General features: G+C 31.2%; 1 protein-coding gene and 1 long non-coding RNA gene across 3 annotated transcripts in view; one reads left to right on the top strand and one right to left on the bottom strand.

Annotated features, from left to right (window-relative positions):
* LOC106690451 (uncharacterized) overlaps positions 1-8736 on the top strand; it is a 73525-nt gene extending 64789 nt beyond the window's left edge. For both annotated transcript variants that reach the window (XR_001344608.2, XR_010844971.1), the window contains one exon: positions 8594-8736. This is a non-coding gene — a long non-coding RNA (uncharacterized lncRNA). The remainder of the gene's footprint in view (positions 1-8593) is intronic.
* The window catches only part of LOC106690446 (uncharacterized), a 282414-nt gene that overhangs the window by 177198 nt on the left and 77697 nt on the right, over positions 1-27519 (bottom strand). The gene's annotated exons all lie outside the window — the stretch shown is intronic.

Genomic DNA, 27519 nt, shown 5'->3' with positions numbered 1-27519 from the left:
AAGGTAAGGTAAATTATAAATAATAATGTTAAATAATTGAATAGATTGTAGGATCATACAAATAATGGAAACTTTTGTAATAGATGTCCCTGAAGATGGCCGAATTGGCCGAAACGTTGTACGTGTAAATGAAATAAATGTTTTGAGACTAAAATTTGGATAGTGTGTTGAATTATTTAGTAAAAAAATTATATATTATATTATTATTCAGAAAAGAATATTAATTAGCCAAAATTGGTAAGTATCAAAAAAATCAATCATAGGTTGGTCTATATTTTCCTACACGTTGTGATTCAGAAAAAAGAATTTGAGATAAATGTTGAGGGAGAAGGCGAATCCATTTTTTCAACGACCTGGCAGTCATTGTGGCCAAGAACAGCAGATCCAGACTAAAGACAAAAGCGGAGAGGTGCGCCAGTCTCGTAGGAGAGTGGTGCGTGAAGAGGAAGTTGACAGCAGCCCTAGACTCAGGCCATACTCATAAGAGGCTCCATGGACAGGGCTCGTCCTATCACCCTGGATATCCAAGGTGAGACCGGGTGAGGAGGTGACATATCTTGGTGTGAGGATAAGAAGAAGATTCAATGCCACTTCTTACCGGTGTATCTAAAGGAGAGGGTGACCCTGTCACTCAATGGATTATCGGTGCAGGTGCTGGCCGGAGCGATGCCCCTGGACCTCATCCTCAGAGATGATGTCCTTAAATATGCAGTTATGAGGCAGGGGCTAGAAGCTCTGCCGGAGGAGCTCCGAGAGAGGATCGGTGAGACTCCAAACTTATGGAAGAAAATACTGCGGGAGTACTCAATACAGGAGTGGAATGGACGGTGGGTAGCAAGCCAGAAGGGCGCTACTTTGAGAAAATTCTTCCCTACCGTCCTTTCTAGATTAAAGGCTAAATAGGTCCTCCCAGACTATTGGGTCTCACAGATCCTAACAGGACACGGGGGGTTTCGAGGAAAGCTGCAGAGCTTTGGACAGAACATCGACCTCCGGTGCCTCACGTGTGGAGTTCCTGAAACAGCTGAACACGTAATAGCAGATTGGAAGGACACCGAGCCAGGCTATCGAGAAAGACCGGGATTTTCGCCCTCGCCGAGTCGGACTTTCTTGTTTGATGGAAGAAGAGAATTATCCCTTCTTCAGGGAGTTCATTTACGGGTGGAAGGAGGTGGTGGGCCGAACTCATTTCACAATGGGAAGGACTTGACCGCCCTACTTCGGCGAGCCACCAGAAGAGGAGGAAGCTGACCCAGACTGAGACCAGGAGGGCTGGACCATGCAGTTACCAGGCAGGAGGCAGTGGACAAGGTGCAGCTCTATCAGTAGGGCGCTAAACCTAGTGCTGGGCTGCACCACAGTAAAAAAATTAATAAAAGAATATAAAAAAGGAAAATAAAGAATTGATGATCTTTGGGAGCAGTGGCGTGCGCAAACCCAAGCGCACTACTCCACTACTCCCGCACCCCGTCTGCCAGAAATGGCAAGGGAGGGGGATTGAAAAAAAAAAAAAGGGTAAGACAAATTTATAGTCATAAACCATTAACTTTAACCTGCTTCTGAGAGAATCACTAGTTCTATTCTGTATAGCTGTCTTAATAATAAGCAGCCACGTCCAACTTGCGCGGTCACGTACCATTGTCATGTTGTCTACACAAACTTTAATAAGTGTGTATTTGTTCAACGAGAAGCTGGATATTCAGAAAAAAAAAGTAATCATGAGTTATTTTGTAAATAAAGAGGGGGAGGAGCTAATAATATCTGCAAAAGCTGGTTATTTCTATTTGCTCAATAGTGGACTTTTACATTGTACTGAATGTCATTGAAAGGTTTTGGGATGCATGTTAGAGGGTTGAAAAAGTGTATGTAAATGGAGTCTATGTTAGAAGAAAAGATCCTTTGGGGGTCTCAACTGTTTTCTCCCACCATCCAGTTTTTGTTTCGGTTTTTAAGCATGAAAGAAACATTTTAGTTACTCTTCTTCTGTTCCCCCCATAAAAATGTGAAGGGGAAAATAAAACCTCAATAAGATTTTATCAAATCATATTTTGTACATGTACATATTAACTAGAGTAACTGAGGAGGTAGTTTACGAGGTATCGCTTATCACACCGATCGACACCTGGAGATTGGCTGGAGAACAGACAGGCACTAAAGAACCGATAGCTAATGATAGCCTGTCATTGCTACCAGTCAATATATGAATCACTGCCACTGCGATATTGACCTTTCGGCTGTTTAATGACATCTATTGTGGTCCATCTTTGGAGCCATTAAGTCAGTACGCTAATTTATACTTCCTCCTTCAATGCCATCTATTAACGTCCACAGTACCTACATATATTTCTTGACAGCTCTGATTACATAATAAATTGTATAAACTTATAAAAAAGAGAGAAATTATACCAGTGAATGACCCGTAATCTCCTTTGTAGTATAATTTTTTTTCTCGGGACAATTATTAGTTTAATCTAACTTTATTTTTTACTTCGGTTGAAATACTAATATTATCGTTTTACTGTCAGATTTATTTCAGTTTCATTAGGTACTTATCTTATCCTAATCGAGTATTTTTAATTTTAATATTATTTGATTTTTCAATTACATATGTCTTCTTGCATATTTCTAAATGTTTGCACCGACAGTTTATTTGTTTATTTAAATAATCCAAAAACCGATGGTTTATATGTATTGGGGAGTTAGTAGCTCAGTCGTAAGGGATTCCTAACTCCATGAATCCAGGTACGAATCCTGCAGTGGCAGATTAATTATTTTAAAATAATTATTTTATTAATTTAAAATAATTATTTTATCTTACTATAGCCGTGAGTCAGCCCTGTGGGCTCAGCAGCACTCCAGGGTCCACCCAACCTGATTGGGTACCCTTAAATGGGTTAAGATATGGACAACCATTGATCTGGTAATGGTATTTCCTTACAAAGTACACCCCTGCACCCCTGACTGTACTGTAGCAGTACAATATATATACACACTTTTTTTTTTAAAATGTTATTAAGTAAATAAGTAAATGCTGCTGTTAATTTGAAGAGTACCAATATCCGGATTACCTTAATACACCAAAATAAAAAATATAAAAATACCATAAATAAAAACCTAAATTATATTTCAGTGTAATAGTTTCTTCATGAAACAGAGTGAGCATATTACAAGAAATTTGAATTTATTATTCTTTTTATAATCTTGTTCTACATCCGATATAGTAACAAGTTTTAATTAAAACATAAAAAATTATCTTTTTTCTCTAACTAATAAAATATACATGATTGTGGAATGTTCTAATTAAGAAATAAATTTTAAAATAGTTTTTACAATTACATTGTATCAGTTTTCCAAAGACATTAAGAAATTTTAACTCGGGTATAGAAGTATCTAACTGAACATTATGCAGTAATATCAGGATTCGAGGTACATGACAGTTCTTCAGGTTGTTGTAACAGACGTTCTTAATAGAAACCAAATTTCCACAGTACAAGTCAAACATGTTTAAATAATAAGTCAACAAGTTTCCAATTTCTCAAATATTGAACAGTAATATTCGAACTAAACACACGTTTAGAATAATCAACAAAAGTGTGAACATTTCTATCGAAGTGTAATAACGAGATAAAGGTTATTTTATCTTTTTTTAAATTAAATTTCTTATAATTTCAGTAGCCTCCCAGCCTTTCCCGCATTTACTGAGTTAGTTATGAAATAAAAGTTGAGTCATGCTTCATGATAGTCGAGAATTTTCCTTAAATCGGCCTCACGAACCGCAAATATTCTCTATGCGATAAACGGCTATTATTCCTTAAATCACTAATAATTTTACCTTTCTAGGCTTTCAAATTTTATTTTTGAAAGGGACTACCACCCTGGTTATTATTTTTTATGAAATCGTCTAACTGAAGTATTAAGTAACATCTTCTGTAAACGAAGTGTTGCATTTATGGAAATGGACTTTAAAGTGTTAAACAAGGTAACTATTTACTATTACAGTATTTGATGCTTTACTCGTAATAGTTAAACGGACAGTCGTTATGTGAGTTTTTTTCTCAACTTTCTTCTGTGCCCCATTGATAGAGCAAGTTTTTAATACAAGCTCTTAATGCAGAAAGACAAGATCTCATTGATTTTCATCATTTATCGTAACTTGCTCATTAAATTCCTTTGTACGAATACAGAAGTTCCTAATAATTCACAGAAGAAAAATATGCCCTTTTTTTTCTTATATTATGCAATTTGTCATTTTTTTTTATATCTTTATTTTTTTTACTGTTATATTATCTCGAAATTTTTCTTATTTTATTTTACCCTCATTTTTTCATGTACATAGTTTGATTATGTTCATTTTATTTTTCTTACTGTTCATATACAAACAGAGATTTTATTTTTTAAATTAGAGTATGAATGATATCATTTATTACTATAACGCAGTGATTCCCTAAGTGTGCGCCGAGAAATATTCAATTAAACACTTAGGCAATTTTCTTGAAATTTCCTATTCTCGAATTTTTGCGCCAGCAATCGTGTATGCTGACAAAATTCCTTTCCAATCTTTGGAGGTGGCTGTCCAGTCTCAATATGGATATTACTAAAACAGTTGAAATTAGATATTTTATAATATCCCAAGAAAAATAGTAAGTATCTGTTTTTACTTTTTCGCTGTTAAATGGATAATCGCTTTTAAAAAGGAAAATTTTCCAATTTTTCATGAAAGTCACAAATTTAGATAAAATATGATATATTAAGGGTTCCGCAGAAAAAATCTGATTATTTAGGGAGCCCCAAACCGAAAAATATTGGTGAAAATACGAGTGGTTTTTTCATCGTCAGTGACATCACATGACCAACATATAAATGTTCAAGGCAAGGCTTTAGTGTATAAGAATGCTGATTACCATTCTTATACACTAACAGCCATGTTAGTATGTTACATTGTAGATATAAAGAACCATTTATTCCGAACAGGAATACATTTTTCTCTGACATCTGTTTTGTTATGTACCCTTTTCTGATATCATTTTATAAATAACCATGGTAAATCTCCAAATCCTGTATTCAGTTGAATAGTTTTCATTAATATGTTCAAAACTCGCCTCAAATTCTTGAAGTTACATAAATATCTTTCTGAGTAGGTCATTCGGTTTTCCTCTTGACCTCAAGTCTCAGAGAAAGTTAACCTGAAATTAAATTCAACTCGAACTGTAATTTCCTAGTCAAAAGCGCCCAAACATTCGTTGCATCATCTTCGTGCGTTATTTGATTAGAGATGGCCGATTAGGACCGAATATGAAATATACTACGTTGCATAATTTCTATAGTCGTTCGCTCGATGAATGTTATTATCCTTAATCATCTTCCAGAAGGTTTTAGTTATTTTGTTCAATATAACTAAATTATAATTTTACTTAAAGGGGTTCAACAAATCCTATGAGGTACACCTGCACAGTTGTGGCAGAGGAGTAGCAAGCCAGCCGGAACTACCTAATGATAATTTTCTTCCATTATTTTAAGTAATAGACGGTGTAATTAATATAATTCACTCTCTTTTTAGCCTCCTCCAAAAGTTATCTCAAATGACTGAAGCCTGGTTCTCTACCCCAATTGATAGTAGGCTCCTTGCCAATTTTCCTATGGAATACTGATTGACACGGACTGTACATAACTTTTATTTATGAGAACTCATCTTTTGCCAGAACCAAAAATTTATATAAGGAGAAGATAGACATCCTTATCTTCCAAATTCAAGAAATCTTTACTCAATTTAGAAATCCGCGAAACTATACAACACATCCATTTTCTCCAACATAACATCTCTTCTTTCACCCACATTCTACAATCAACATGGGTGAGGTCCATTTTAAAAATCTTCCGACCATCTTCTCATATTAATCTACGATCAACTATTAATATCTCATTGAGAACGGCTAATTGGCAAGCCATGTGGAATGAAGCCCGCCAAGAAAATTAAAATTTATTAAAAAACCATTAAACCCTGGACCATATCAAACCGGGGATTGGGAGTAGGAACGAGTGTATCGGATGGCTTAAATGTTGATCAGAAAAACATAGAATTGGTTTTGATTTTCTTTAAAAGCAATAACCTTTTGAATAAGATTTAAACCCGAAAGTTTGTTGTACGTACTAAATGATTCTAAAATAACTAATTATTTAAATTTATTTAGTAATTATTTAAAGAGTTTTAAATATTGAAATTGAATTATAAAATGTGAAACATGGGCGTTAGTGACCTCTGGATTTTACGCACTAAAGCCATAACGAACAACAACCTCATTACGAAAATTTATATTCCAGATTTCACAATTTACAGAACTGACTACCCCAGACAAAAGATCACTGCCATTTTCATTACTATGGCACAGTCTACATGCATACCATTATTTATATAACCAAACGTTTTTATTTTTGTTACAGTTTATTGCTCCTCTAGGTATAAACTTACATCATCGATGTTTTCGGAGTCTGTAGACTATTAGGTTGACGATGCAGGAAGTGACTTCAAGAATTATAATCTTAGGAATCATAATTTACATTCCTAAAATCAATAAGAATTTGTTTCTTGTTCAGTCTCTTAGTGGTTAAAAGATTCTTTCTTCAAGGAAAAAAAGGATAGGGATATTAAAGTCGTACTTAGGACTCTTTTTATATCTAGTACAAGAATAATTTTTAGATCCCTTGCTTCTATAATGCTTCATTTTTTAAAATAATTTACCAGTGCCAAAGCAATCATGTTTATTTGTTTTTTTAAATAGAAAAAATCAATATATTTCTAACCATAAAGTATTTAAAACGAATTTATCAAGATGTAAAATGTTCCTGGTCATATCTTCGGAAATAAAATAGATAACAACTAAAGCAAAACTGGTCTCTTAATGACGAGGCTGAACTAAACGTTTCTATAATTAATACTCGTAGTTGTTCCTATTACGGACACAAGGACGCCCAGGATCCAATTCTTAATCTAGCGATAGTGACCTTGATGTATCCACTTTCACTTCGATCGCTAGCTCAAGATTAAGGAAATGCTTACAGCATTCTTCTTCTTCCTTCCCATACCAGTTTATATTAAATAAATTATCTGTGCCTATTTAAAATGTTTTAATTTTTATTATTTGTTAAACAAGTTATCGGATAGTAAATATCGTAAAGACATAAAAAAAAAGAAAATTTAAGTCAAAAGGAATCAATTTTATAATTAGTTCTTAAAATATGACGCTCGAATGCCCGAATATTCCTCCGGAAAAAATCGAGGTAAATCCGCTGTTACATGATGCTACGAACACTTTATAACGTTGTATCCTTGATGGTTTTATTTTTTAATATCTTTATTGAAATTCACAACTGTATATTATATAATACATTTAGTTTTATCTTATTTAAAATGGAGTGTTACAGGCGTGTAGAAAAACTACCCATTGGTAGCACTCTAATGACATTTTACATTAGCTGGTCTCGTGATCATCTTCTTTTCAGGCGCCTCGGAGGATTATCAGGAATGGAAGAGGATTCAAGTTAGAAACTAGGGTATTTGAGTGGTTAGGGAGTTTATAATAGAAGGAGTGATATCTGGTTCGGGATAGATCGGTTACATAGAGAACATTAAGGTCTTTATGTATGATTTTATTTGTGACAAAGTAAAGAGCATTGAGGATTTTACGAAGGATCCTTGATGGTTGTAGCATTGAGGGTCCAACTATGACGTACCTAGTGCTGATAATTCGTCACTCCGAACAATCAATCCAACATTTGGAACAACGTAGGGGCAAACGCTCGCATCTACTTGAGTAGGTGTGATTTACGGGAAATTATGTAATAATGGCAAATAACTCAGCTGTCTTCAGGAGCAGCTTGTGTTCCTCAGCACAACACAATATCACGGTTTATCTCGAAGAAGGCCTAACAAAGGGATTAGGAGAGAATAGGCTGTTGCTCCTAATTTAATGTCTGGTGGATTCAAGGGTAGTAACTTTATATTATTCTTTTGTCATTAAACAAATTTTAAATATTTCTTAATTAGAATCTTCTGAATATGGGACGTGGTCTTCATTAAATAACTCGAAAATTAGTTATTACATCATAGCTTCCTCACTTGGGTTAGCATCAAATAAAGAACAACCCATTAGGTATCAAGCGACTCGAACTGTTAGAGGTACCTGATACTCAACGTTCCTATCTTCTTAGCATTTGATTTAAATTCCTCATTATGTTCTGATTGATGTGTAAAGTTCTAGTTTTTTTTTAGAATTGAAATAATACCGGAAGGAGCAGTCAAACCAGACTTCCCGGCCTTGCAAAACCACTCTAATTATCTTTCCAAAAAAATTTTTGTGTGCCAATTTTTAACCGGTTTTGTTCAAACTCTCTCTTGGATACTTCGCTTCCTAGTTACCCCAAATTATATTGTATATGTTTAGAAATTGTAAAAAATTAAATGTTTTTTAATATAAATTGTTTAAATATTTTTTCGGAATAGTACAGCCTAAATTTAGTTGGTGGCTAATTTAATATAAAATATTAGCTCTCCCTTATAGTCACACAATATTGAAGAGTAAAATTTATTTTTTTCTAGCCATAGATGCCCAATCACCAAGAATATATCATAATGTCAAATTAACAAAACGTAATGAGGCCAATACACTTTAAAATGCATTTCAGCTATATGAGAAACTTCGAAGCACGAAGAAAATAAGTCAGAAATCAGGATTAAGAAATAAAAACACAACACAAATTACTGATGTTTTTCGACAATATTTGATGTATTTTCTTATAAATTTTATCAAGCTGTCCTAAGTATAAGTATTAAGTCCTATAAGTTATTATTGATCACTTTATTCTTAGAAAAGCGATTTATCTGGCCAGTCTACATAGGTGAAGTGATTTTAGTTCCGCATTGTATAAATGTGGAGTGAGTGAAGATAAAATAAAATTCAATGTGAGACCGTGATTACCGATACCTTTAAATTCATCTCTGTATGTGTTTCTCTATTTTTTATTGATTGTTGAATACTATTATCAAATATTATTTTACGGTAAGTTTCATTTTTCCTAATCATTATCATTTGATTTGCATGTCTCTGTAAACATGGTGTTGATGCGCTCTTTTATCTCAATTATCAATATATGAATTTATATGACACAATTAAGTACTGCAGAATAAATGAAAAAAAAAGGAGAAAAAATTACAATTGAAACTATGTATCAATTGTAATTTATTATTATTTTTTTTGTGGTTATTTCAGTTACAAAAAATTAATTTGTCATTCAAAACTCTTTAAAATATATATGAGCTCTGATAAAGCTTTTTACGTTCAATAGTTCCCGAGATCAGTTCAGATTTTTAGAAATCAATTTTTTTTATCCAAATAACGAAAAATAAATATTCTGTGAATTTATTCTGTCATTTATCCTGGAAACTCCTATTTCTACGAAGATAAACGTTTTCAACTACAATTCACCACTAGCTTAAATTAGGGTACTAATAGGCGAACGACGTTCAGATGTCAATAAGCTCTCAATTGAGAAGTAGCAGTAGGAGTTTAGGTTTCCATGATGTTGGCCAATTGCAGTTGCAAAATTTTGATTTCTCATTGTTTAGAAAAAACTTTTGGTTTATGAAAAATTATATCTGAGGAACTATTAGACCTACAGTTGTCTATTAGTATGTTTATCTTGTTTATCTTCCTAGGAACAGTTACCATGATATTTGACAAATTCATTTACACAATATTCATTTTTCATTATCGTTTTTTGAAAAACTGTATCACGAAAAATGTTGACAGAAAGAGCTCAAGTAGAGCTAAAGTTTACTCTGCCTTAAAAAGTGCTTTCTTTATACTTAAAATTTTTATACGTGTTAGTATTTTCAAAGATATGAAACTTTGGATGAAAAATGAGAGATATTAAAGAGAAATTAAGACTCAAAACTTTGCTTCAAAGAACTGAAAAATGATTTTTTGAACATATGGAAAAGACGCCATATTTTATTTCCCCTTCCTATTGTTGGCAGAGTCATCAATTTTGACTTATCAGTATATAGTTTTTATTCAAGTAATCAAAAATTGCGTTGAAATAATTTATTTTTTTCTCCTCTTGGGCTTTTGGATTAAAACTAATGTTATCTTGGTTCAAACACAAGTTAATCTAGTTCAAAAATAAACTCATATCTTGCTGTAGCAAGGTTGCTGATTTCAGTTGCTGAATATTTTTGGATACTAAACAATGAGGTGTGGCAATCGGGTTTCGGCAGTGAAAGTGACTTCATAACTTAATCATGAAGAAAGAGGAGGAAAACCAACCCAGCAAAGAAAACACACTAACTGCCCTGCGGTTTGGGCAAGAGGACATTGGATTATGTCATTACGGGAGGTTACTTTCTCGCGAAGGGTACACATCCGCCAGGATCCGCTGACATGCAAGTTCTCTGCCGCGGCCTTGCGTCCGACCTTGCCTTTCTCCCGCGACAGTGAAAGTGATGATTCTGTATCAGGGTCAATAAATTCGCGGTTCTTATAACTGTTCCCATGGATTCAGAATTTTATATTCCACAAAGGATGTCCCTTGAATTGCCGATATTTCATACACAAGAGAAAATAAAAATATTTCCGACATTTATAGAAGCATCATCTGACCATCTCATGACATAAGCATTTTTTGAACTCATACTTCGCTTTTGAACGCAAAAAAAGTTTATCTTGAAAGATTATATACTATGGACTATAGTATCCACTTTATATAGTCCACATATAACTTAAAACAATTAGCTTCATTCTAATGAAATAATCTTTCAGGAAGACTATTTTATGTTCATATTTTCCAAAATAATCCATAATTCCGTGTATTTAAAAACTTTAAGTATACACATTTAATAAATATTGCTTTATACAAACCGTCACTTTATCTGAATTTTCCATATAAGCAAAAATTTTGCAGGTCTTCCATAATTTAAGCCTCCCAAGGAAAATTGTTTAGATCTACCTTGAATGGACTAATGTTATAGAAAATCTAATGTATGGCGTCATTTTGAACATTAATCGTATGAAATACTGATAAATTACCGTAAAAAAGAGGCTAATGAGCTAAATTATAAAAACTAAATTTTATTTGAACACGATATAAGTAGTAATGATCAATCAATAATTACAACAAAATTTTGTATTTCTAGATTCCTGTTCAATCACCCACTAAGATATTGCCATCCACAATATTATCCACAAGGATATTCATGAATTGTCTCTCCACTTTTCTTTACCAATACTTAATCCTTTATTACCAATTACTGGTAAACAAATTCCGTATTTACGGTATGCCATCACCATATTGTTTATCTAATATGCTGCATTCACAACAGCAAATCCTAGTTTACAAAAACGTTTATGTTGCTTAATATGTTTCTTCTAAGGGTTATCATTAGAGGAAATTTTTTTTAAAAAATACTTTTTATTTATTGATAGACATTACAATCTCCCACACAGTTGGGCAATAGGTAATAGTGATGACTGATCTCATACATACTAAAATAAAATAAAATAAATAAATGAATGAAAAAAAAACTCTATTAAAATATATACAAACAGAAGAATAAACAAAATGAACATAATCAAACTATGTGTATGAAAAATAAATAAAATAACATAATGATAAAATAATTGTTAGAGGAAAATTACCCCTCAAACAAAAATTATTATTTTCCAAGACAGTTTACTTACTTATTGTTCAAAATCATCCTTTAAATTCTTTTTGCTAGATGTTCATTCGCTATTATAGCAAGTAGGTTGGTCGATGTACGACATGTCACAATTTCACAAGAGGAGATCATAAAACAAAAAACAACACATTCCTTCGCGGCCGGACCGACCTACCCCCAGGGAGTGATAGTCGTATATCACTTTTGAAATATTTGCTAATAACAGGAAGAGGAGTTTAAGATAGCCTAATCGAGCAATATTTAAAAAGTGCCTAAAATTGAAAAACGGCTTCAAATTATATTTCTTCGGCTATGGAAGTTTTAATTTTTGCATTAACAAGTAAGCCAATCACGTTAAGACTAAAATAGTTAATTGATTTTTATTGAATTGTGGAAGTTTGTAATTTTAATAAATCAATAACACAACTTTTTGTGAATTGGAAAAGGTTTGTATTTTAGATTAGGTATATTTTGTAAAATAATTAAAATCAATATCATAATATTGGATGTTGATTGATAAATCTACTATTATATAATAAATAAATAGGCCTTCAGTATTATAAAGACTTTATTAGGACAGCATTCAGTAACATAATTTATACTATTGTCATTGAGGTTTTTACTATTGGTAAAATCTGCCTACTTCAGGTGCAAAATTTATATCTGATTAATTTAGTTTAAAAAGTTAAAATGATTTATTTTTAATAAAATCTAAAGTAAATTAACTTTAAGAGATGTTTGCCTATCTAAATCAAGTATAGAAAAAAAAACATGATTAAAATAGCATCATAATACTAAAATAGTATAAATTATTTTATAACAGGCAATACGATATGTCACAATCTCACAAGCGATCATAACACAAACATAAAAGGCAATCCATCACCGCCAGATCCGCCCCGGTAAGATCCCCGGGAACGACGGTCCTATATCACTTTTGAAATATTAGCTAAAATGGGAAGAGGAAACTTTAAAAAAAAAAAAAGATAGTTAAATCGAGCAATATTTAAAAAGCGCCTGAAATTGAAAAACGGGATGAAACCCTCCACTACCGCCCTCCGTGGTAGCCTTACTTATCTGCCATTTTAAACAGACAATTATACCGAGTAGGTTGATCGATGTACGACATGTCACAATCTCACAAGAGAAAAACATGACAAAATAAGAAAAGGCAATCCTTAAGATTCAGTTCAACTACTTTTAGAAAATTGTTAATAAAAAATAATATTGCAGTATTTGAAGAAGATAAATTAATTTTTTATTGAAAGTGTTGATCTGTAAGACCTGTCTGTATATCACAGAGGAATATTTAAATTTCGAAATAAAATGAATAAATTTTGGTTGTAGAATTTTGACTGTCTACAAATTCTTACTATTGAGAATTGGTTATATTAACTGTTGGTAACAAACTCCCTCCTTTGTATTACAATTAAAATTCGACCTCATTTTTGCGTATGCTACATGCTTACTTATACTTAGTTCTTATTAATTAATTCTGGGATAGTTATTGCTTAACTACTATAATAAGTTTTATTTTGTAGTTTACTTTTACATTCAAGCTCAATGAAAAACATATTAAGAAATGTTAATCTGAGGTTTAACCCATTGAACTTGCGGAACTTCCATGAGTGAAACCTGTCAAGCAATCAGGTGCAGTTTCTCTTGATGAGACCACCATTCCTCGATGGTAACAAATGAGGCAATACTTTCATCGCTAATATCTTCCTCACCGGAAGCTTCACTAGCGGGGCCAATGACTTGCCCTCCTGGACAGGTAGAGGAGCCACTATTAAACATTTATTTCGGGTTGTCAGTCCTGCGGGGTTAATCTGGTCGTCGTTTCTCTTTAAATATGATTCCACTAGGTTTGACGAATATCTTCAATCTAATATCTGTATTCGCGGAATCTATTTTAATTTCCTCACTATTAATTAGAACTGCAGGAGTACTGGAAGAGGGTGGTATTTAAACGTGGTTAAAAAATTATACCTATTTCTCTTAGTAGTACTATGTAATCTACTCTGCGAAAATTAATTACTTCATTTTTGGAGGGTTTTTAAATTTAATTTTAGGGTTTACGCAACTACTTACTTTTTTTTTTAATAGAAAAACTTGAACCTCTATGTTTCAGATTTTCAGAGTATTAGTAAAACCAACTAAAAACATTACAAATACATAGATTTGTTACATGAGTATTTCTTTTTTAATTGTGGAAATCACCAAAGTTCACCATGTTCTAGATCACAAAAATGCACTTAGATTTACAACTGAGTGCACTAGAGGGGTGTTTTACAGATCGTTTAAAAGCTTATTGTAAGTGCTTTCATTTGATATTTCACATTTAAAAATTTTTATTTTGGCTATCTTAGAAAATTTTAAAAAATAAATATTTGTAAAGTAATGTGGAAAAATATTTGTAGTGTTTTCGATGATATTACTATGCCTTCGGTCATTTTATATGGAATAGCGTAAAACGAGCGGGGACAAACAAATAATTCTTATCGCAAAGAAAATTTTATCTGCTGCAATTGTAATTGTATATATAACTTATGTGTTGACAGGCATCAAATACAAAAAAGAAAGAAAATAGTAAAGGGTTTAAGACCAAAGCGCATGATGGCAAAATAAGCACTGGCTTCTTACTTCCATTCATACATTTCTAGATTTTTTACGTGTTGAGTTAGGTTTTAAGTCTGAGACTACACTGTAGCTTACAGATACAGACTGTAACTTTATAATTAAAATAAACATTTAAATCTATGACGCTACCATCCATAAAGGGTAAAGGAGTACTGTTAATAGACCAACGGTAGTGTAAGAAGGTAATGTGGTCAGAATCACGCTCGACCGCCAGATTTTTATCCAATCAAGGGTACCCATTTTATGAGGCTGGGTGGACCCCAGAAAGCTCCCGAACCCACAGAGCTGACGCACGGCTACAGTGAAATAGTAAATAATTATCTGCTAAAGGCGGATGCTAACCGGAGACCTTGGAATTAGTAGCATAGTGCCTTACCATGAGCTACTCACTCCCACAATTTTATAATTATATACATTAATTAATAAGTTATAAAATAGTATATATCACTTCATCTTAAGACATTAAAGTAGATTTTTAGGAATCTGAAACCTTAGGATTTTGAAATTGACAGTACAAATTAATAAGTGCTGTTTATGTTCTTAATCGTATGTGTGAAGTTTATTGTACTATTCCATCAATGCAGCTTCACGTTCAACGTCATTTACAACGTTAGTGAACTAGCTATTTCCTTATAGCCTTGTTCTTGTTGTAAGATTCATTTTCTTCCGAGTTCATTATTTCTGTTTCTTAGTAATCTGATGGAAGTGAATACGATAAATGAAAGTGAATCATTTTAATAATATTCAAGGTAAACTAAAGAAACAATAGAAATTAAAAAAAAAAAATGATATTCCAAAATTTCATATAAACACTTTTATACAATTTCAGAGGGCTCCTAGGCTGATCTTAGGTACATTCTGAAAAAATTAAAATGGTGTATTTCTAATAAAATATAAAGTGAATTAGCTTTCAGAGACGTTCATTAAAAATGCATTTAATTAAAATAGCATCGTAATACTAAAAAAGTTTAAATATTTTTCTTAATTTACCACTGATGCATCTACCTAATGGGATAAGGCTGTGGACGATCCTGATTTATTATTATGTATTATATTAAGTACCTTTGTATCAAATATGGTGCTTTATCCGCAATACCATAGTAATCTTAGAGATCTAAGCCACCTTGATGATAGCATCAAGGGCGTTTGGAAATAAAACACTTCTCTCATAACGACGGCCGTTCTTTATGAGAATGTAATAAATGAGTTAAGTGGAAGTAAATGATAATGTTATGACATAATTTAATAATTAAATTCAATATTGGTATATTAAAATCATTAAATTTTACGTAAAATCTATTATATTAATATGAAATTGGTGAATGAACACAATCTTGCTTATTTAAATATAATTGTTTATTTCACAGAAAACAACGTTTCGGAGTTATCCCCCAAAAATTGACCAACATAAGTATAAAAATATAAAAAACATCAATACTACATCATTACCACAGCGTAGTATTAAATATAAACATCAATTTGATTTCAATAATCCAGAAATATTAGATATAGTTAAGCATCGTAAGAATAGAAAAATAATAGAAGCAGTACATATTACTATAAACATAGACAAAGCAATTAATTGTAAAACAGCCACTAAGACTTTATGCACACATTATATGGACATTATAAATAAGTTAAAATTTTAGTTTTGTGTAATATTTATAGAATTTAGATTTATTTAATTTTTGTTGTTTATTATTATATAAAAATTGTTTTTTAATAAATTGTTAAATTTAGTTAGATTGTTCATCTTTGTGGTAATAGAGGTAGAAGATTACAGTTATAGTCTATCTAGTTATTATCATCGCTAAAGATGACCTTCAGGAAGGTAATTATTATCCTTGATTTAAAAATGTGTAATAGTTGATATTATAAAAAGTTTCAATAATTGACAATAATATGTTTTAATATTAGCACGAAATGACAAATCAGGAGTTAATTGTAGATTATAAATAAAAAAGTTAATCAAGTAAATAGTTTAATGAATACTGTGATTTAGGGTTACTGTTGTAAGCATATGTTAAATTTGTGAAATTGTTTTTTAGCAACCCCGAAACGTTGTTATCTGAGAAATAAAAAAATTATATTTGAATAAGGAAGATTGTGTTCATTTACAAATTTCATATTAGTTTCTACAAACTCTTCCAGTAGAAGATCTTTAATTTAAAAAAATCAATTATATTAAAATTTCAAAGTTTAGTAGTGTACTCTAAAAAATATTTTTAAGAAATCTCATTTTGCTGGAACTCTCTCTATATCTTGCAGTGCAAAATAAAATCTAAATTTTAGTGTTAGACCAAAATGACCATTGCACCAAATAAAATTATGCAATTATTAAAATACTGATATTTTGTTTAAAAAGACTTGAAAATAGAATAGAAAATTGAAACCTGAAATATCGATATTTTATTTTGATAATTACATATTTATTTCGATATTTTGTATTGTTGTAATATCGATATGTAATATTAGCAACAATATTCCGATATTATTATTATCAAAATATCGATATTTTGTTTAAACCAACAAGAAAATTGAAAAATGGAATATCGATATTTAATTTTGATAATTACATATTTATTTCGATATTTTGTATTGTTGTAATATAGATATGAAATATTAGGAACAATATTCCGATATAATTTTATAGAAATATAGATATTTCAATAAAATATCGAAATATTGTTTCCAATCTTCGATATGGATATTAATAACAATGTAAAATATCGAAAGGAACATGAATTTATCAATTTAAAATATCGAAAAACTATTTTTATGCTTTTTATAAAATTTGAAACTGAAATATCGATATTTTAATTTAATAATTACACATTTATTTCATTGTTTTCCATTGTTGGAAATATCGTTATCGAATATTAGCAAGAAAATTACGGTATTATTTGTTCGAAATATCGATATTTTGTTTGAAAAAAATAGAAAATTTAAAAATGGAATATCGATATTTAATTTTAATAATTACATATTTATTTCTATATTTTCTATTGTTGTAATATTGATATAGAATACAAGCAAAAATAATCCGATTTTATTTTTTCGAAATATCGATATTTGGATTAAATAACATCGGAAAGTCTTTGCCATATTATATTATGCCACGAATATACCGTCCTGAATATATAGTTAAAGTTATATTACATATATTATCAATATTTCCTTCATCTACTTTGAAGGTGCGACCTTTTTTCTTCTGGATATCAATATCAAAATATCGGATATCGGAGACAAAATATCGATATTTCGATGATATCGATATCCCATCCCTAGTTCTAGCCCATAGCCCATTTCCTTCAAGGGAAAAATTTGATAATTTTGCGGAAGTTGAAATTGCGGTCCAAATGTTCTTTGACAGCCATCCCAAAGGATGGTACGATATCAGCGTGGGATCGAGCAATTGGCTAGCAGACGGCTAATGACGGTAGATAACAATGGACTATACTTTGAGTATTCATTGAATTTTATATCAAAGAAATAATAATACAAATATTTAGTTGAAAAACAGGTAATTTTTTTTTTATACACCCCATTCGTTGTTATTTTTGTAAAAAAAAATTCTTCACAGAGCTCAGGAACTAAAAAAACAAATTCTCTAAATTCCTAGTTATTTATTAATTTGATCGTACAATATAAATAATACAAATATTCATATGCCTGAGAAAAATTGAAAAAATAGCGAAGCTCACAATCCCATCTCTTTTTCTTAATTTTAGAGCAAATCTCCGATATTTTATTTTTGAATTTTTATAATTTGGTATAATCATGATGTAATTGTTTTCCTACCTTTCTTCACTGACTATGTGGGTTTCGTAGGATACTTTTCTGTTGTTGTTTCATCCTACATTTCGAAAGAGGTAAGATAAGAGCTTTAAAAGTTTTTTTTTTAAACATGATGTTTTACAACACGTGCCTTCAAACTGCGTTATCTTATACCTTTAAAAAAAACAGAGTTCTGAAACTATCACAGAAACGGGGCATAAAACAAACTGTTTTAAATGATATTGTATCTTACAAGAAATTTACCATGAAAATCTGTAATTCGCAGTCATTTTGTCAAATTTCACTGCCTTTAATTTTAAAAAATCTCTCATTACTAAATCATTACTTTAATTTTACTGATAATTATCTTATTATTATAATCATTTCTTAATGAAACCTTCATCAATTTTACATATAAGCATTTTTACTTGTAGTATTAAGTTATAACATCAGTATTATAATTTATGTTTCTTAGATAATGAGGCCAAACAAATAATACCTGATTGAGATTATGATTATAAACTAGATTGATATATTTTACCCCGTATATTTGATGCGTCATTTCCAATTACTATCACGAAAATATGTCGATGATGTTAATTTCTGTAGATTGTGTTGACGTTTCATGACATCTGAAACTGGTTAATTTTTAGCAATTAAAGATAAGTCTATGGTGTAATCAAGGGTCAATCCAAATGAGATGGTCCATGGATGGTTGCTTAATCATTTTTAATAATTTGGATATTGATTTCTTCTTTTTTCTAGAAATAACAAAAAATTAGGGAAGTATTTACTATTATAGTAGCACATATGACAAAAAAAGGTTGTTTTTTGTTTTATATTTGGCGTATTTCATGGCTTTACCATGGAATGTAATTCGTATTCATAACTTTTGGAGAATTTATATAACATTTTTAGAGATAAATAAAATAATATTTTTTTTATATAAGACTACTTTGTCACAAACATATCCAAATACCTATAAACATTTAGAGTTAATGCATTAAGTAAACAATAAAAATAATTTAATGATAACAGAATCACTTACACCACTTTTGCTTTCAACGGCCCACCTAACCAACATGTATCAGAGGTGATTTACAAGCAACGGGTGGTTAGAAAATCTTGGGAGTTCATATGTTGATCTTACCTGTTCCCATACTCGTTCTAAAAAATACTACCGATATTAATGGGTTGATAATTACATTACAGCTAAAATACGTAGAGTTTTTTTTTTTTATCCTTAAATATATAAATTCCATAAAGTGCTTACAATTTTATTTTTAAAACTCTAGGTATTTTAGAAGTAATGTAATTACCATGCCAGTAATGTTGATAGCTTGAAATCAGTTTTTGTTCTCTCTATAGAAGTCAAAATAATCTCCCTCACGTTTGGGTTCCTTGACTTTATCAACATCTCTTTATGGGGAGTGCCTGTCTAATACTTTAATAGACAGCTCTCAGCCATAGTCGAAAAAGTGAACCATTGAATAACAATTTTGCCAAAAAAAATATGGAAATTTTCTTTTATACGGATTATGCACCACTTTTCTTCCTGTGTTGCGGTTCTGACATGTAAAGCTAAGACATGAGTTGTGAGCTATACGTGTGTAACGTCTACGTGTGTTTTCAAGTCTCATTCTCTAAACTGTTTTTACGAATTATTAAGCAATGAAAGCCTACCATAGAAATGGTGGAGGGAAACTTGTACATAAGTAGATTTCTGAAGGATCTCTACTAACTATACAATTCTCTCACAAATATCCAAAACATTTAATAATATATCAGGTCGAGGCGGCAGTGGTCTGGAGGCATTTTGCTACCACTGGAGTTCTGGCAATGGTTAGCTCCTCTATTCATGACCTGTAGGTATGCGGCTCTAGGAGACAGTTTCCTATGACTTTTAATATCAGGGACACGTTTGGCGGAGAAGCGCTGGGATCTCTCCTTCCTGTCCTCTGCCTTCCACATGAGGGCGGCACAGCTTGGTTCAAAATTCCTTAGGGTGATCGTAAATATTGTAAATAGGAGTGATTGCGTATAAAAAATAAAATTCTTCATCTATACACACGGTCAATCAACAATCTTCAAGTATTTCACTTTTATTTAATTATTGTTATGATTATTTTATTGTTTTAATTTTTTTGCAACTTTGATATTTTTTATTAATATTATCTTTCTATTTTACTTATTGGATATTTTTTCCAGTAAATACAATATAAATGAATAATTACAGCTCCAATACCCATTGCCCTTTATTGTGGCGGCTTTTATTATCATTATTCGACAAATAAGTTTTAAATAAAAAGTAACTATTATTTGATTAAAACAACATCGTTAATTCCTGTCATGTTTCCAGTGATATTCTATTATATGATGGATCAACAGATGATTTGTGAGTTTCTATCATTTTAATCGATTATTCCTCTAGAAGATAACACGTTTTGAATCTTCCGACCTTGGTGCTAAATTAATCTGGTTGCTTTTATCCATAATCTGTTTGACGAATCCCAAAATAGTTAAAATTCTTCATAACCTGTAGATCGATAAAAATCGTTAAGTTTAATGCTGGTACTTAGTTTAATGATGGTACTTAGACATAAAAAAATCATCTGCAACATCTTCCACAATGTTTAACGTTTCCGTATTTTACTCGGTAAGAAACCACAATCCCTTTGTTTATTAGGATTCCTTTACGCCTAAGCTGCCTCTTTGATATTTGTAATTAAATTCGAATTCATAAGCTATGATTTAATAACCTCCCCTGACTAGTTTTCAGAACCTTATTTTGAAATATTTGAGTCTTCTTATGGTAATCCTCTTAATATGATTAATAGAAAGACTTAGAGTAACTCAGGTCACCTGTTTCAAATGTATCACTCTAACTATAATTATTGTGATGAAATTGACATACTAATTGCCATAATTTATGGAAACTCTAATTCCATTAATGTTATCATGCTAATTAAAAATAATTACACTGAAAAATAAGCACAATTTGATTAAAAAATAATGCCAGTTTTTATATATACACAAATAACACATGATAATAGAATTATGTTACGCATAAAACCACTATATCGAGATTACGTTTGGCGGTTTTATTGTTCGTTTAGTTATGGCCTGTGCTAAATTAAAAAACATAATTAAAAAAAATGGGGATTTTTAAACTCATTATTAACTATACAAGTTTACAAAATAAAAATTAATATTAACAAATAGAAACAGTTTGTATTAACAAGGTTTGTATTGAAGAAGAAATGTGTGAAATTTTTTACTTTTATTGTTTTCTAGAAGATAGTCCGTCTGTTTTTATTTTTTATTTCTTTAATTTAATTATTTTTAATGTGTATGTGAAATTTGAATAACACGCAGTAAATTTTTTTTTGAAAGTCCAATTCTTATATTTTTTTATAGTGAAAAATTTTCTTTTAGAAATCGTTTTCTAAAATGCTGTTGTTTTTTTTTCACTGTAAGTCGCCTCAATTTTGTTGTTTTGTTATTGATCCTGAAGAACCTTAAAAATATTAACAATGAAAAAAAAATAGCAATACACAAATAAATATACATATATATATATAAATGAGCATATAAAGTACATAATAGGTACTCAATTTTTATTGAAAAAGGATTCAGGGTATGAGGGTGTATAACAAGTTAGAATTACCAAAAAAAAAAAAAGAATTGTTTTACATTTTTAATATATTTTTTAATTAAAAAATATTGTGAATAGACCCCCAAGACCTAAAATTCATCTTCTACTTCTTGAAGTAAGTGTTTTGAGCACATTCGAGGTAGAGGTAATTACCTCACCGGTGACCAGTAACCCTACGAAGCATTAATTATATAACTCTAAAGGACTTGCCATTGTGTAAAGTCGAGCTGGCAAGCTGCTGTGATGGAGTGCCAATGGTGCAATGTGCTTAATGTCCTCTTTCGGAATAAAAACTCTTCAGCGTTTTCTAGGGTCGAAGCTCAGCATTGCAAGTCCATTCCTATATGGAAGTTCTTTATCTTGCCAACTGGATGTCATGCGCTCATCAAAATAATTATAATAATAGAACCTTTAATGATAACCGTATTATGGTTTAGTAATTATTAAAGAGGCATTTAGATTACAGTAATAACAACTTTTTTATTAAGTATATATGAAAGTTATATAAATATAGGTTTTTATTCCAATTATATAAGAAATAAAGGCAAGTATTTTCTGAAACCGACTTATACTCTTTCTATATGATTTAAGAAAGACTATAAAACACAAAAAATGTGTGAAAAAACAATGGCAGATTCATCCTTTGCTTTACAGAAACAATGAAGGATTACTTCGACATTACTAAGCTTAATACTGACATCGTCCGTAAACTATTAACTAATAAATCAATTAAAAATACAGCTTACCTTTGCTGATGTCTGAAAAATAGAATAAAAATTCAGTTCTTTCTACTTTACTGTTCGCACTTAAGTATTAAGTGGCCTGGCCATGCTTTGCGATAGCTAGATTTGAGTTTATTAATAGATTAAATGAACACTATTAAACGTTTGATATCAATTATTGGATTCAGTTGAAAATAAATATTGACATACTCATTATTTCAATGTATTATTGTTTTATTCAATTTTATGTCAATTGTGATACTCTTGTTTATACAATGCGTTTGTGAATTTCATTTGACATATATGCAAACAAATCCCTTCGTTTTCTTGCATAGGAAAATGCAACTTATAACAGTCCAACATAAAATCATAGATTATTCAGTCTGTCATTGAATCTAATGTTGCCTTGATGTCAAACGTTCTAATAAATACTTTACAACGTAATAATTGAAGAGTGTGTCGAATGTTCGTTGTTACCCCCCCCCCAAAAAAAAAAATTGTGTGGGTCGTTTCCATTTTGATTCTAGAAATGTCATGTTTTTTTTTCATATCTCATGCATTTCAAAGTTAAAACATATCGAAGGCCCTATTTTTGTGTTGTTTAAAGGATTATAAAAAAATAAGAATATATATTATGTAAATTATAGGCCCTAGACTGGTGCATATGTATGGTAATCTACGAAATATTATCGTATACTATTATTTAAAAAAATCTATCTTCAATATTTAATAAGCATTTAATTTATTCCAAATAAATTTGTGAAGTAAGACAGTTATTCAAACTCTCCTTGCTGCCCTAAAGAGATGAGGCGACAAAAGCTCAGTGTTCTAAAGCAACTAAATCAAATACACAAATCCTGACAGCTCCTATCCAGCTCAATCTCGACATTGCGCAAAGCTTCATTCGGCGCAGTTCTGAATGAGGTTGCATAAACCCTGAGCCTGAATATCATTCCCTAGCACTTACCGGTTATTGAAGGAGCTCTGTAGGACCATTTTCTGATAGCTTCCTCTCTATCCATCTTTTCCCAGCAGTCACGGAGGATGCTCTTGCATCACATCTTAGACCATTGTGCTTCTGACAGTGAAAAGGAATATTCATAGTATTAGAATAATAATCAAATAGTAGCTTCAAGTATTGTGCTTATTTTAAACATGGCTAATATTCGCTTTTAAATTCTTTCAATGTCACTTGACCAAATTAGGAAAGTCAGGAGATCAATTTCACTTTCGGGAAAGGTTGCTCTCTTGGCAGTCCTTTAATTTTTCTACTTGTCGTAATTACGCAAATTCAAGAAAAGTATAAATTGGGTACTAAATCTTAGGAACTGATATTTTCCGCAGTGTTCGAAAGAAGAATGGTAACAAGAATGGTTAGGAAAATAAAACTTTACAACAGTTTTTACTTTAAAATGATCGATGTATCAAATGTCTCTTACGGGCCAAGCAACAAAGCGGTCATAAATGCAAATGCAGTCTTGCATGTGCGTCAGTCGAACCGAAATATCTTACCGCACTTTCTCTTCTTGTATTTCTTTTTCATTTCTCTGATTTCAAAGGGAATACAGCTAAAGTACATTATATACATATCATGTTCACTAAACACGAAAAAATCATCGGAGGTTGGAATCTGGAGAAACAATTAACACTGATTAATAAAATTCAGTAATTAGAAATAGGTTCAAACCAAAGACAAACTTTTGACCTAGCAGTCTTTCTTTGATTACTAAAAAACAAAATCAAAAATTAAAGTGAAAATAAAACCTAAAATAAGGAGGTTTTGCTTTTTATGTTTCTGAAATGTATTTTTTTATTCTGTTGTAATTAAATTTTTCTACATATCGAACATTTAGGGAAACTTTAGCTCAAGTGCGATTATATATAACTATTATTACTTATATTTTGAGTTAATATCTAAATGTTGTCGTATCATATACAGATATGATATTAATATAATAAATATAGGTTTAATAATATTCTTATGTTTCTTTTTGAGAAAACCACAATCTAGCTGAAAAGCGAAGAGTTAGTTACTTGAGTTGTGTTAATAATTAGAAATACTAAGGTTTTCTTAGCTAGCATTAAGTGAAGAAATTGATGCATTAAGTGAAGAAATTGACGTCATTGTTTTACTGAACGTATGATGTTTCCTATAAAACGATTAAAAAATAGTGGGCCGAGCATGTTGAGCCAAAAACTGCGTCCTAGCGTTTAGAAGCGGTGTCAGTTCGAATCGAGTCTGGGCAGATCGACTTTACTTCGTGGTAGACCTTTCGTATTAATTCTGGACTCCTCCACTCTGGCTAGAACAAGTTCGTAACCTGCAGGATAAACTGTTTTTCCTACCTTGTGTTGGAGAACATATGGGACATATAAACCGTTTTTCCTACCTTATATTGGAGAAGCTGGCCAAATCGGCAGCATATGGAACATTGTGGTCTTGATGGATGGCTTTATTTGCGACAAAGTAGGGAGCATTTTAGCAGTAGCATTAGGATTTTACGAAGGATTTTGGGTAGTGAGGATTGGATATGAGAGGAAGTGGAAAGTTTAGTGAAGCCCCAACGCTCCATATAAAGGAGTCTTTTGTAATAACTTCGACGTTTAGACCGTTTCTCTTGTAAGTGTTTTAATAGTCGGAATCGAAGAGTGGTTTCCTGTCTTTTCAGTATTGTATGAGAATCTCAAGTTAGTCGTTTGTCCATATGTAGCTGTAGGTAGTGGATTTGTTGGACTGGAATAAGTGTGCTATTAAAAGGAGGTCATAGATTTACGTCTAAGGGAAAATTCGGATTTATTTCAATCCTAAAGCTTGGATGAGCAACAAGAGTTTCAAAATAAGTCTCCTGGATTATTGTCATGACAGGTAAAAGGATGTGTATTCTGACAGAATTTGAGATTTGGTTACATTTTGACCATAGATTTACATGGTTATGAAAATATATGGATCGGAGGTCTGCGTTACAGAAGTAGGATAGGAAGAGAACAGTTTTTCGAGGAAGTTATTTTGGGATATGGGATATAATTAGGTCGTATCTAGCAGCTTTGCGAAAAGGTGATTTTTGAAGAATGGAGTGCTTTGGGTGGTCAGTAGGAATCAAAATTTTTGAAGTTGAGAAGCATTTTAATGATTGTCCTCAATGATTTGCCAGTAGTCGTAAGATTTTCGGTTAAGTTAATAAAGTTTTGAATTTCCTAAGTTCTGTTTTTAGCTTGTCAGTCAATGTAGTTGTAGCTTTATCTGTTGGGTATCTAGTTGTCCAGGGATCCTATAAAATCTCGGGAATAAGGAATTCTTACTGCATGCAATTTATTTGAAGGCTCTTACTGCAAAAATCGTACTTTACTCTGAAAAATTTCTAATTTCTAGAAAATGAGTTTTTTTTATATATTTACTTATTTTTAGTTTGAAAATGTAATTTAGCTATACTACATTATATTAAAAACAATTTTTTTAATACTATCTATTGCTAGTTTAACTGGTTCCATTTTTTTCTATTATAAAATCCAATAAGTCTGTCTCTTTCCTCCTGTAGATATTTTTAATCCGTTTGTTCGAGGGGATATCTTATGTTACCTATACAGATGGGTATTAACTTTTTTTCATTTTAATCCTTTCGCTTCGGTATCATTTACCAGCCATTCTGAACCAAAGACACAATACGTATGGTCAGGTTGTTGTTTGTTGCAAGAAAAAAACTACGTGAGATATGCTAAATAATCAAAACACACAACAGTCCTAACAAAGATCAATTAGTTATGGCAGAGCAGATTATTTTGTTCCAACTCGTCAGCAGCCATGTCATTATCGAAATCATTCGATATCTTCTACTTTCATATTCCTCCTCCTCACCTTAATCGACTCTTACATACGTTACTCTTACATACCTGTTTACGAATGTTGTGGAGTTGCTTCATCACCAGGGACAATGACCAACGGCGTGGGAGTCAACCCCTCACTATTGCTACATGATCACACATCATGATGCACAAACGATGCAATCAATTGATAGAGCAAACAAGTGTTGAGCACTTTAGCATAATTCGATGGGAATGAATCGACGATTTAACTCTCATCATCCATATCAATGAAACAAAAACAGAGATATGGAATGTGAAGATACAAATACTGGGAGGTAGCAGTTCATTACTCAATCTGGTTATCTTCTCCATCTCGCAAATAATTCATTAGATAATTTTGAAAGTGTTTGTTGAATGAATAATGCAATGAGGGTTATGAAAGATTAAAGATGATTACTGTCAATGTTTCAAACTATTTGACAATAGAATTCACAAAATAAATTTAGTGAAATACAATTTCGATAAAATTGATCATTAGCGAATTTAACATAAAATTTACACTTTTAGACTAAACAGACTACTTAGGCTAGTCGAAATCGTTATAGCACTTTTAACCCCGCAATCTGCAGAAAACCCTGTTTTTCTGCTACTGTGCCGCACCAATACGATTTGGTACATACACATTATTGGACAAAACCATACAAAACAAAAAATATGTTTCAGGTAAACTTTTATCTTAAAAGGTTAATAAAGAAAATATGGGAATCAAATTTAAAAAAATCCAAAATAAAAGAAATTTACAATAATAAAAATGAAAATGCGATAAAAGGAAATAAAAAAATACTATAGTTATAATTATATAAAAGGTTTATTAGAAGGAATAAAAAGGTCTTTTAAGGATTATGATACGGAAGATATTTCATTATGTTTCAAACCAAACAATAAATTAAAAAGTTATTATAGTAGAACAAAGGACCCAATAGATATTAAATATCAATTTGGATTAGTATATAAAATTCCATGCATTAATTGTCAAGCCATATATATTGGTGAAACTAAACAATATATAAAAGACATGATGTATCAACATGGGAATGATATAAAAAATATCGAAAAGACCAAAAAAAACAAAAAAAAAAAAAAAACAGCATTGGTTCAACATGTTCAAAATAAGCATAATTTTGATTTGGAAAATGTCAAGGTCATTCATAAAGAAA

This window comes from Halyomorpha halys, unplaced genomic scaffold (genome assembly GCF_000696795.3).
Source record: "Halyomorpha halys isolate HHAL.00 unplaced genomic scaffold, Hhal_1.1 Scaffold1721.1, whole genome shotgun sequence".
Taxonomy (NCBI): Eukaryota; Metazoa; Arthropoda; class Insecta; order Hemiptera; family Pentatomidae; genus Halyomorpha; species Halyomorpha halys.
This window is presented reverse-complemented; position numbering and strand designations above follow the sequence as displayed.